Raw genomic sequence first — 10,860 nt, 5'->3', positions numbered from 1 at the left:
GTGCTGCTAAAACTGTTACTCTATCTGCATCTGCACTGGAAAGAGCATACAAACCACACCGAAGAACAAGGTTATTTGATGTTCAAAACCAGCGGAAATTACAGAAATTGTCTTCTAGAAGCTACTATGACTAATTAATTGGGGTTATCTGCATCACAAAGAAAAAAGTGCACTTGAAGATCGAGTACTAGACCCAACTCTGTTCATCCCCATCCAAAAGCGAAGAATTGTTGTGGGAAGACCCAACCCCAAAAGCGAAGAGAGGAGCCACAAATTGTTGTTTTAGCAGTTGTGGGAAGCTTCATAGATGACAAATGGCTAACATGCCAACAGCCAGTTGTGGTTAACATAGCCTCTTATTCAAATTTTATTATTATTAATATAACTTCGTTACTTCACCTTACATTCGTAACTCATACACTTGTAAATTTTATCTAACGCCCAATAATATTTATTTTCAATTAATATAATAATATAAAAATTATTTTATGCAATTGCATTTTTTACGGTGTCCTTAGTCATATAGCCAGATCAAATAATTGAGATACCAAAGATTTTAAAGTAAACAGTTATGTAAACTGAAAATATCAAATAGATCAAATAATTAAGATAGGGAAAGATTTTAAAGTTCATAGTTCATTTGCATCGGGGCATAATTGAGATACGAAAGATTTTAAAGTAAACAATTATGTAAACTGAAAATATCAAATAGATCAAATAATTAAGATAGGGAAAGATTTTAAAGTTCATAGTTCATTTGCATCGGGGCACGTGAAGCGTGCAATAAGACTTCCAATTCACAACTTTGGTTATAATTTTTTTACACCAATATTTGCAGAGATAAACTTTGGTTAAACTTTGATAGTGGATAAATTTTTTTGGTCAAAAGACCGGTTAATGTATGGTCAACGATGGATCGATCGCTATTAGTCCCAGGCAGGGACTAATAATAGTTAATGTCATAAATAAACACTGGCTATTTAGTATTTTTTTTTATTAAATTAAAAAGCAAAATAGACATAACTACCTTTGAGATAAACCTTAGCCCCTCTATCCCTCATTCTTACAAAAATATTATGTGAATATCCCAAATCTCTAACTTACATATAATAATTATTCATAATTAAATTAATTTTTTATGAGCTATATTTCAAAATAAACACACGTTAATAAAAAAAGAATCTACAAAATAATTAAACTATATTTTAAGCTAAACCATATAAAAAGATACCAACTTAAATGTAGAAATATCTTTTTATCTAATTAAAAAAAAAATCAAACATATTGTAAGTGGATTTATAATTATAAACTTATTAATGGATTATCAAACTTAAGTGTTAGAGTATATTCTTAATTTGAGACGAAAAAATGAACATATAATAAGTGGATTTATAATTATAAAAATGTTAATGGATTATAAAACTATATAAGTTAAGGAAGTATATTATTTGTGGTGGTAGTCACCAAATTGAAATGGACAAAAAGGTTCACTTTACTTTGGGTATGTTCTCAAACTAACTAATATTTTTATAGATATGTTAGGGTGGATCTAGAATGAGACCATAAGCATCGTCATTAATTTTATTAGCAATTGGAACTATATTAATATTGAATTGATAATTAGATTACAATTTGCAAAAGTGGAAGTTAGAAGACCTTTAATAGACCAAGGATAATGAGATTATTGATTTAGAACTAAACATCAATGAATACTCCTTAAAATGTAATTTTTGTGTTTTATAAACTAAGGAAGTTGATGTAGTATTAGAACTTTTGGTTGAAATCTATTGTTACTTTTATAATGAAGAATGCTAACAAGTGCATTGCATTCAAGCACTTTAACAATAAAAAAAATGTTGTGAGACATTGATTGAAAACACCTTGCTTATTATTGAATTTAGATTAAATGAACAACAAAATGACATAAAATTGTTGGAAAAGTTAAAAAAATTAAATGAAGTTCTTGTTAAAACATGAAAAATTTGTGCAAAATTAAACGGAATTGGAAAAACAAGATAAAAAAATTCATAAATTTCAACAATGACTAAAAGAGCTTCACCAACAAATTAACACCATAAAAAATGCTCGCAAAAAAGAAATCGAAGATACCAATAAAAATGTCGACCAAAGATGATGGAATTTCTCGTTTGAGAAATGCTAATTAAACTCTACTAACATAAATGTAGAAATTGAAGAATGAGAATAAGGCACGAGAAATTGCCCAAGACAAGGATAAGGGCACTGCCACCAACACAATCAATGTGGAAAAATCTAATGTTATCATCAAATAAGTTGTATCAATGAAGGAGCCTCCAAAAGTGAGACTGGAGATAAAGCGATTTCAACAAAAGGGGTTGAAACTAGATATTAGAGTTTCACTAATAATGAAGTCTTGTTAATAGAAGAGCTTATAAAATTCAAGCTCAAGAAACAATTATGTGATAAAGTGTCATCCACAAATTTATGATTCGTTGACATACCATTGATCACCACTAATGAAGTTAGATTTCAATCATAGGATGTTGACACACCAATAAATACAAACATATCAGATGTCACCATGACGACTTAAGCCAATCATGACAAGATCAAGCTAGTGTTTAATAAGGATAAACTTGTTAAGGTATTATATCCAACCAAATCGTCAAATTCATGGTATGCAAGAATCAACATACTAATATTCCAAAGTGCCCAACTAGAGTTCCTACATATTGAAGCATCTGAAGATCTCGACACCTCAAATTCAACTATAAACAAGAGCAAACCTAGACTTTTATCACAATAAATTTTTAGAAAGAATCCACCTTGGATGTATTGATTCTTTTTTATGCATAAAAATGTTGTTCAAGGCTTTGAACATAATATTGCCTCCTCAACCTTATCAAATAGGTGAAGGTTACAAATAGATGGTTCATTTTTTTAGAAATTGTTATCTCTTCCATTGCTTTCAAGACAAAGAATTTTTAAGGAGGAAAACTTGTACTAGACTTAAGACATATTACAACCAAGATTATAGTGTAACCATCATTATATACTAAATAATAATATACATATAAGACAATTATTATGAAATTATTAGTGTGTTGGATGAATTCTCCACTTCATACCAGCCATGCACATATCCTCTCAAATCTCATTGTATGGAATTTACATAATACATGAGCCACCCTAAATCCACTTTAAGATGTAATGAAATTTGTCCATATGGTCATTTTAACGATCACCTATGTTAAAAGTTCCCCATTAATTATTCCTTTTATAATTTAAATACATAACTTTAATATTTTATTTAATATTTAATAATATGATATTAAAATTTCTTAACAAAATATTTGGTCCATCATATTTTTCAACTCATTCTCACTCCCTAATAGTCCATATATCAATCCTCAACATAACAATTATAACAATAATAAGTTTATTAGTACAAACAAATAATTATTATAAGAAATAGTTTGATTACAAATACTTCACAAGATTCAATAACAACATAACAATATTCCTTATTTCTTTTCTCATCTTACACATTCTCTACTCAAGTGTCAATTCATTTCAACATTCACATTCTTTTTTTTTTTGAAGTATGATATTTTGAATATTTAAATAGATTCCCTTCTAAATAACAAATAAATTACATATATATAAAAACACCTTAATTCACTTCTAAAAAAACAAATTCAATAGATAAAAAAACACATTTAGCCTTTACGCCCTAGATTTGGCAGCTAAAATAAACTTAAAATAGGGGGCTACCTCTTTGGTTAAATTTAGGTATTTCCTCGAGATAGAATCGAGAGCCCTAGGACCATGTATAAGTAACCTTGCTGACACCCGCATAACCAGATTTGCTTCGAAGGCGTTAATGCCGTCTGATCGTACGATCGCGGGTTTCTGGGGTTCCGCCTTTCTCCGCCCAGGGCAACGCATATATCAAGATTTTGTTCCTATCCATTCTTTGCACTGTAAATATCGCGATATATTTTGTTTTAAGGTTTGGTAGGGTTTTGATCCTGAGGTTGTTTCAGGGTTTGGTTTAGGCAATAGCAGCAGCAGAGCAATGGGCTCTTCCAAAGCCGCGGAAAAGGAACTCGTGGAGCTTTTTGAGAAGGTGCAGAAGGCGGCGGACAAAGCCATTACAGATGAAGCAGAGGAGCAACGCTGTCTGGATGCCCTTAAAGCCCTCCGGGCTGTACCTGTAACAATGAGTGTTCTTGTTTCATCTCAGGTGTGCGTTTTAATTTTTAAATATATATATTTTTAAAATCTTTATTGATAATTGGAATACGGGCTGTACCTGTAACAATGAGTGTTCTTGTTTCATCTCAGGTGTGCGTTTTAATTTTTAAATATATATATTTTTAAAATCTTTATTGATAATTGGAATACGTCAAAGTGACGGGAGAAAGCTCACAAGCCCCAGGGATTAATAATGCGGAGAAAACCAAAGATGTAACTTTTTTGGTGTTATTAAGGCTTTTGAAATACCTGTTTGGTTTTAACTAAGACAGGGCCTCTTTGGTTTAGGTTACTGAATTATTTTTTTTATAGCTGTTGGGTATGATGCATTGTGGTTGTGTGTATCATCCTCCAGTCAGGGTATTGGACTTAATTTGATTAGAATACATTATATACACATAAGTAATTATGTGTACATGTATTATTTCATTAGGTCATATTTTGTTTTTTAACAGAAACAGAAACATAGTACAGTACGGACCCTCCCTGGGTGGGGGTGACCGGTGCTATCAGGCGGTTCCGTGTTTTCTGCATTAGCTGTTAGTGTACATATACAATTGTAAGTTAACTTGGGCACGTCTTAAAATGCCCCGTTGTTGAACCTGTTAACTACCCTTATTAAATAAATACTAGACTCCTTTTAGTTTGCTATAGATAGAAGGCCTCCCATTGTATTTCTCCTCATCAGATTTAATAGATTCAGTGATTCCCTTGTTCTTTCTCTTGGCCTGGAGTCTCTGTTAATATTTTGTTGTTCGATTTTCTCTATGGAGTTTAAGCATGTTATGATCTGACTGTATGTGGTTTAATTTCACATGGTATCACATGTTATCAGAGCTACAGATCGTCAGCTTCCTCCATCTCCGTTGGGTGACTTGGCTTTGAGTTTTGGACATCTTTAGGCTTCTATACCATGGGCATCTTTGCACTTTCACCTTTGTTGTGGGTTTCTCTGCCCTTCGTCTTGTACTGTGGACGTCTCAGATTTTCCTCCTCGTGTGCAGTTCAACTGCTGATCACTGCAGATTCTTGTGGCAGTAACCCCCTCGAGCCATCAGTCTCCCGTATCATTTTTTATGACCTTTTGGTTACGGAAAGGTTGTAAAAATAATTTTTGTGGAGCTAATTTTATGGGGGTGTGAATACGTATTCGTAAAAGAAGACTTTGCTGATTTATAAGCTGCACTATAGTAAAGTGCCTATCTAGAAAAGCCTTTTTTTAATAGGGAAGTCATTTTAGAAGGCAAGTCGACTTTTTTTTTTTGTTCTTGCTCTTGTGCTACTTGTCTCTTCTTGAGCATTGTCATCCTCTTGATATGGAGGATACACTGTCTTTGCCTAGTTTAATCTCCACAAAATGTTGAAAGCCTAAATGGCATTTGTAATGAAGCGTTACATTTAATATGTCTTTCTCTTTCACCCCAACTATTTTTTGATCTTGAAGGATAGATACAACTCATGAAGCATGGGAGCAACTTGAACAAATATTTGGTAAAATGGATGCGATTTGTGGTCATCAATTGGAAAATGAATTAATTACTCTAAATCCTAGTAATTTTGATACTACTTAAGATTTCATTTCCAAGTCCTATCTCTCTGGCCTCAATTAAAAGATCGTAAATTTGAGAAAAGTGATGAACAACTCATTTTGGCAGTGCTCTCTAAGTTAGGCGAGTTTTATTCAGTGTTTGTTTCCACATTTATATTGAACTCAAGATGTCTTGGGCCAAGCTTTTGTGAGTCTGCCTGCTTTTGATGCTTTTATTGAACAACTACTTGCGAGCAGGATAAACTCATTGAAATGGGTGCTCTTGGCTGTGGAATTTTTATAGCTGTCTCACCTTCAAATTCAAGGATACAACATAAAAAGGCATCTAAGGGAAACAAATGAAAAGTACAAAGGAGTGTTAACTTTTCAAATCCCTCACTGAAACAAGATTTTAAAGGAAAGAATAGACCTCTTAAATGTGCTTTTTATGGAAAGGTAATTCAAAATCTTGTTTGTAGAAATTGGTTGCCTTCGCTTCAGAAATGAAGAAACACAATTTAATTGTCAATCTATCTTTTTTTGGCAATCATACAAGAAATGCTAAACCTAAGAATTTGTTTGCTTCCATTAATTCATGCAATACAGATCATATCTTTATGGGCAACTCTTCACCTTTACCTCTTCAAGGGCAATGTTCCATTGAGACGATAGATGACATGATCAACAATGTTCTATATGTTCCTAATCTTTCAACTAATTTGCTCTCAATTTATCAGATTACAAATTTTGTTTCAAGGAAAACAATCTTGTTTACTCTTTATTTTTGTTTCATGAAATTGAGGACCCTTCACAAATTGTTGCCATAGGGAAAGTGGATAATCATGCACACTTGAACTTATTTTCTCATTTTGTAGTGGAGCCTCCTATCAATGTATTACTTGGTCACTCAAATGAGTTAACTAAATCACGACATGAGATTTGGTCACTTAAACTCTTGCTATGATTATCAACTAAGTAAACTTTGGTCACTAATCTTATGTTTATTTCTCTTTTTGATGGTGTTTGTACTGGGTGTGTTCTTGGCAAGCATCCTCACGGTACTTTTGTTAAGGAAAAATCTTGGAGAGCTTCTAAAGGTCTTCAACTTGTTCACAATGATGTTGCAGGTCTTATTCCTACCTTGTCATTTCAAAGGGCCTGTTAGCTGCTTACATCCATTGATGACAACTCCAAACAAACTTGGGTCTAATTTTTAAAGAAGAAAAGTGAGGCTTTTGACACTTTTCTTGAGGCAACCTGGAAATGTTTATCAAATGTTTGCAGAGAGTCAGAGACATAATGGTGTTGAATATGTCAACCTCAAATTTGAAGACTATTCTGCACTGATTGTATTCAGTTGCAACATATGGTGCTCTACTGTCCACAACAAAATGTTCCTCCCTCTTTTTTTCAACTGTTATAAGCATTTTGTACATGGGTACCTATCATGGCCTTGTAGCCGGGACCCAGTTTTGGAATTTAGCCTCCTTTTTAATACTCACCTAAGTTTCACTTAAGGGGTTTGTTAGTGTACAGACAGTTGTAAGTTAACTTGGGTAAATCATTAAATACTTGTATACTTGCCAACTATCCTTCTTAAATGCTGGACTCCTCCCAGGTTGCTATAAATAGAGGGCTTCCCCTTGTATTTCTCAGCAGCAGATCTAATAGATGCAGTAATTCTCTTGTTCCTTCTATTGGCTTTGAGTCTATGTTAATCTTTTTCTGTTCTGTTGTCTGTATGGAGTTTGACCATGTTATGATCTTGCTGTATCTGGTTTGATTCCACATTAGTGGAGGCTACTGCACTTTCAGGTTTTCAGATTTCTCTATTTGTCTGACATTACTTTTTGCATACATTCTGGAAATATTTGGAGCAGGTTAGCAGGTGCTAACCTGAGCCCTCTGAGACAATTCAACATTGCTCTTGTATTTGGGCTGAAGTTGTTCCATTTTTCAAACTCTCTGTTAGGCTTGACACTGCAGATTCACCAACCGATACATGAAATTGAAGGACAATTATAGAGAATATTGATAATGAAGTGGGTGTTACACAGGCCAAAAATGGAAGGAATCTGATCTTCAGTTTTCGGTACTTCCACTCTACCTGCATTGGCAGAAGCAATGCTTATCATCAACTTTATTGACTGGTTATCTTTTAGGTGCTGCATCCATCTTCCTCTTCTGGCTTTCGATCACCATTCATATTTTATTCTCTTCGAAGTTATGAACTTTAGACTCATGCCTTTGAATCTTGAGACCCTGATATGCAGGTCAATATTTGAGTTTTTGTTTGCAGTAAGAAATTCAATATTCAAGCATAGAAACCTTGTCTTTTAGAGCTAAGACTTGCTCAGGTAGAATTACCAATTGGGTGTCTCCTATTTTGCAACCATTACTCTCAGGGAAGTAGTAGAGTGGTGGTGGAAATGAATGAGAAAGAGACCTCTCTCTAACCACACACCCACTTTTTTGCAATTTGAATGCTTTCAAAGCCTTGCCATATCAAGATAACATTTTCATTGTGTTATTAGTGTTTATTAGAAGTTCTGTGCTTTTGAGGTTATAACAAGGCCTCTCTGGCCCTGTTCTGCCAGGGTTAGTTCTAGCCACTCCATATTCATCATGTCTCATTACAACATTTTTAACAATCCTTTTTGTATGATTTAAGATTTGTGTTATCAGATTCCCCAGTACAGTGGTATCATCTTGTGCAGGTAGTGGGTGTACTGTAGAGGCTGTTATCAGTAAAGTTAGAAACAGAGTTGGATGTGTAAGCTTTAGATTGTTTGTTTGTACCCTTATGCAAACGTCTGCTTTGATTGCTGCATTTTGTGGTGTACAAGTCAAGAACATGCTTTTTTAAAAGTATTATGTTGGCACACGTTTTTATTGATTTGAATTGTAAATTTAACTTGTGGTGCATGGCATTTGATTTCAGTCTTTTTCTTACACTGAAATGCGTTTATGTTATGACATAAATTGAAGAATGTAAGTCCAGATTTACTTCTTGAAGATGGCTCTTTTGCACATGCCTATCTGGATGGCTGTTGTGAACTATAATATAACGTTTCTTTTACTCTGAGTACTTCATTAGGATTTGTAGCATGGGGAACATATCTGAAAGAAAAGTATTGGTATCATTTGTATAATTCTAGTTTTTCCTTCATTTTCTTTGCTCTTTTACTTTATCTTTGAATAGTGCTCTTAACAATTTACCTCTATCTTGAAAGTTTAGTCTCATTCTTCTTTTGAGTCCACTGATTTTGTTAATGCCTCTTTCTAAGTTTAATGGGCCTTTTTAAGGTACCTTTTTCTCTGATTTAAAGTAGTCAAGGTAAACTGTTTAGTTCATGAGTGTGTGGCTTTTTTCATAGGACTATTTTCTTATGGATGTTAGTAACTTCATTTTGTTATGATACTTCGATTATCAGGTTGGCAAACGCCTCCGACATCTCACAAAGCATCCTCAAGAAAGTATTTGTGTTAGCCACTGGCTTACTTGATTCTTGGAAGAAGGTTGTGACAACAGAAACTCTTGCTAACAATGGAAACAAAGCTACAAAGTCAGAAGATAAGCAGTCCAAGACTATTAAAGTGGAGGTCAATGCTGTTAAGCAAGAGTCTGTAAAGGTTGAGAAGAAACCCAAGGAAGAAGAAGCATCTATCAGCAATAAGAAGGTATCTTCCTCTTCAAATGGCCCTCCAAAGCTGACAAGTATGATTAAGTGTAATAACACAGTACGGGACAGGATCCGTGAGCTTCTTCATGAGGCTTTTTCCAAAGTAGGTAACGAAGCCGAGGGTGACAACCTGGTGAGAGTAAATGCATGTGATCCAGTACGAGTTGCAGTTTCTGTTGAGACACTGATGTTTGAAAAGTTAGGGCTGTCTACTGGAGCCCAGAAGTTGAAATATAGGTCCATCATGTTCAACCTGAAAGATGCAAACAATCCAGATTTGAGAAGGAGAGTTCTTCTTGGGGAAATTAAGCCAGAGAAACTTATTGTCATGACAGCAGAAGAAATGGCTAGTGATCAAAGAAAGCTCGAGAACAAACAGATCAAAGACAAGGCACTTTTTGAGTGTGAGCGTGGGATAAAGCCTAAAGCTACAACAGACCAATTCAAGTGTGGTAAATGTGGCCAGCGGAAGTGTACTTACTATCAGTTGCAAACAAGAAGTGCAGATGAACCTATGACTACATTTGTCACATGTGTAAACTGTAATAACCATTGGAAGTTCTGCTAATTTCAAGCCAGACTGGTAGCTTGGTAGGTAGAGCAGAATTAGGTTAGTGAGATCTAGAGATTCATTGCCTACCCCTTGTTGGTTAAAACTCTTAATGGCACCCTTGATTGAAAATTGATATTTGTTACATATTTACTTGACAGTAGGTATAAATGATTGGTTAGGTTTGTCAAGATCTTTGCAGTAACTGCATGTCATGGTCTAAAGTTAGACAATGGCTTCTTAGTAAAGTAAATGCAATTAACTGTAACATTCTAAGGAAAAGTACCTAATTATATTTTTTCTATTCATTTTATATGAATGAACTTGGTATTTTATCCATGATGGTAATCAAAATAATTGTTGTGTATACATTAGATGCCCTTCTTGACAGTTTAGCGTCATGGAATAAAAGACCTGTAAGTGTTTTGAGCCTTGGGTTCAGTTGTTACAATTGAAATTGCAAACTCTTTGAGTGGCACTACTACTTTATCGTTGGGGCAAGATGTAGGTGCAGATCAACCCATGGCTTTGTCACATGTAAACTGTTCAGCTTTGTACCTATTTAAAACTTGTTTCAACAGAATGAGGTTTGTAAGTTGCAGAGACCCTGTCTAAACCTTACTTATAACCATGTCATCTTTTAGGGAGGGGTTCACTGGAAGTGCAGGAATGAGCACATGATGCAAACATGTGTTCCTATTACCCTTTTATTCCAACACCTTAATAACCTTTCCTGGTGTTTTGTTCCAACTTCCAATTATTTATATGGTCTTGGTGTAGATGATAGTAGGTCAAATGTAAATGATTACTCTTATTCGTCTAGGAAGTTCTCTTCATAGCTATGATCTATTTCAGCTCCTTTA

The 10,860-nt window shown here is 34.2% G+C and overlaps 1 pseudogene across 1 annotated transcript; it reads left to right on the top strand.

The window, feature by feature from the left end:
* Nucleotides 1-3,794: 3,794 nt before the first annotated feature.
* Nucleotides 3,795-10,310, top strand: LOC149215502 (transcription elongation factor TFIIS-like; annotated as a pseudogene). Its single transcript, XR_016251037.1, has 2 exons — nucleotides 3,795-4,225; nucleotides 9,199-10,310. The product of XR_016251037.1 is annotated as a transcription elongation factor TFIIS-like (transcript).
* Nucleotides 10,311-10,860: the final 550 nt, after the last annotated feature.

Source organism: Pinus tabuliformis, chromosome 1_1 (genome assembly GCF_031772625.1).
Source record: "Pinus tabuliformis cultivar Carrire ecotype Pingquan chromosome 1_1, CPIR1, whole genome shotgun sequence".
In the NCBI taxonomy this organism is placed as follows: Eukaryota; Viridiplantae; Streptophyta; class Pinopsida; order Pinales; family Pinaceae; genus Pinus; species Pinus tabuliformis.
This window is presented reverse-complemented; position numbering and strand designations above follow the sequence as displayed.